The sequence below is a fragment of the Bactrocera oleae genome, unplaced genomic scaffold (genome assembly GCF_042242935.1).
Source record: "Bactrocera oleae isolate idBacOlea1 unplaced genomic scaffold, idBacOlea1 ctg00000009.1, whole genome shotgun sequence".
In the NCBI taxonomy this organism is placed as follows: domain Eukaryota; kingdom Metazoa; phylum Arthropoda; class Insecta; order Diptera; family Tephritidae; genus Bactrocera; species Bactrocera oleae.
The window spans coordinates 402,501-405,000 of record NW_027212752.1 but is presented as its reverse complement, the minus strand read 5'-3'; the positions used below and the strand labels follow the sequence as shown (position 1 = coordinate 405,000).

Genomic DNA, 2,500 nt, shown 5'->3' with positions numbered 1-2,500 from the left:
GCCTTGCCGCGGGCATATTCTTTCCCCAAACCCGCAGGGGAAGTAGATAGGGACAGAGGGAATCTCGTTAATCCATTCATGCGCGTCACTAATTAGATGACGAGGCATTTGGCTACCTTAAGAGAGTCATAGTTACTCCCGCCGTTTACCCGCGCTTACTTGAATTTCTTCACTTTGACATTCAGAGCACTGGGCAGAAATCACATTGTGTCAACACCCGTTAGGGCCATCACAATGCTTTGTTTTAATTAGACAGTCGGATTCCCCAAGTCCGTGCCAGTTCTGAATTGATTGTTAATTGATAATCGTTATAATTTAAAAAGTATCTATACAATAATAAATCCTTTAGAAATTTTAGCAAGAAAGTTCCACAATTGGCTACGTAACTACTATCCGGGGAACAAGAATCGAAATTCTCTATTTACCCAGAACGAGTACATAAACCATGGTATTGCTTCCCAATCAAGCCCGACTATCTCAATCTTCAGAGCCAATCCTTATCCCGAAGTTACGGATCTAATTTGCCGACTTCCCTTACCTACATTATTCTATCGACTAGAGACTCTTCACCTTGGAGACCAGCTGCGGATATTGGTACGGCCTGTTGAGAAGTTTGCGTAACCCCACCATAAATTTTCAAGGTCCGAGGAGAAAATATCGACACAACAGTAAATGTCATGCTCTTCTAGTCCATCTACCATATCTCTCTTCGAAAGACTTCCATGGTAGTACGACTATAAAACAGAAAAGAAAACTCTTCCGATACCTCTCGACGGCTTCTTTATGGTCGTTCCTGTTGCCAGGATGAGCACAAGGCCCATTTTTAATAACAAACGGATACTCAACAGGTTACGGAATTGGAACCGTATTCCCTTTCGTTCAAAATTATTCAAGTGTTTAATTACTATGGAATAAAAATTCATTCATTTCATTTCATTAAAACTTGAAAATTTTCGGCTTTCGCCTTGAACTTAGGACCGACTAACTCGTGATCAACCACTGTTCACACGAAACCCTTCTCCACTTCAGTCCTCCAAGGTCTCATTCGATTATTTGCTACTACCACCAAGATCTGTACCAATAGCGGCTCCATGCAGGCTTACGCCAAACACTTCTAAGCACACCATTGTACCCTCCTACTCACTAAAGTTTCAAAATTTATAATCCAACCGAAATTGTATTATAAATCATGTACTTTAGCGGTAATGTATAGGTATACAACTTAAGCGCCATCCATTTTAAGGGCTAGTTGCTTCGGCAGGTGAGTTGTTACACACTCCTTAGCGGATTACGACTTCCATGTCCACCGTCCTGCTGTTTTAAGCAACCAACGCCTTTCATGGTATCTGCATGAGTTGTTAATTTAGGCACCGTAACATTACGTTTGGTTCATCCCACAGCGCCAGTTCTGCTTACCAAAAGTGGCCCACTGGGCACATTATATCATAACCTCAACCTTCATATCAAGAAAGGTGAGGTTCTTACCCATTTAAAGTTTGAGAATAGGTTAAGGTCGTTTCGACCCTAAGGCCTCTAATCATTCGCTTTACCAGATAAGATTATTTTACATAATTTTTAAATGCACCAGCTATCCTGAGGGAAACTTCGGAGGGAACCAGCTACTAGATGGTTCGATTGGTCTTTCGCCCCTATACTCAATTCTGACAATCGATTTGCACGTCAGAACTGTTTCGGTCTTCCATCAGGGTTTCCCCTGACTTCAACCTGATCAAGTATAGTTCACCATCTTTCGGGTCACAGCATATATGCTCAAGGTACGCTCCAGTTAGAGGTATAAATAATAATAAATTATCATTATACATAACTATATGGAACGCCCCGGGATTGAATTAATAATGTAATACATTAAAAATTAATCCCATTATTAATACAGTTAAGTTAATTTCGCCATTAGGTTTAATATAACCCAATGACTTGCACATATGTTAGACTCCTTGGTCCGTGTTTCAAGACGGGTCCCGAAGGTATCCTGAATCTTTCGCATTGTTAATCATATAAATGCATACAATTAATATTAAAATCAATGATAATAATATTATTGTAAAATTCAAAAGAATTTTAGCATTATATATAATAAAATCTATCAACACTTTATCAAATCATCAGTAATTATTCTATGTTAATAAGCTAAAAGCAAATTAATTTGAATAAACTTAAAAACCAATGATCTTTTGATAAATATTTTATTATGTTAATAGATTACAATGTCCTTATATGAAAAAAATGCACACTATTACTATAATATTTAAAATTAAATACTACAGTTATAATGATGAATTTTTCATAATGGATATTCAGGTTCATCGGGCTTAACCTCTAAGCAGTTTCACGTACTATTTAACTCTCTATTCAGAGTTCTTTTCAACTTTCCCTCACGGTACTTGTTTACTATCGGTCTCATGGTTATATTTAGTTTTAGATGGAGTTTACCACCCACTTAGTGCTGCACTATCAAGCAACACGACTCTTTGGAAATATC

General features: G+C 37.8%; 1 pseudogene; it reads right to left on the bottom strand.

Moving 5' to 3' along the window:
- The window catches only part of LOC138858448 (large subunit ribosomal RNA), a 4,659-nt pseudogene that overhangs the window by 1,892 nt on the left and 267 nt on the right, over window positions 1–2,500 (bottom strand).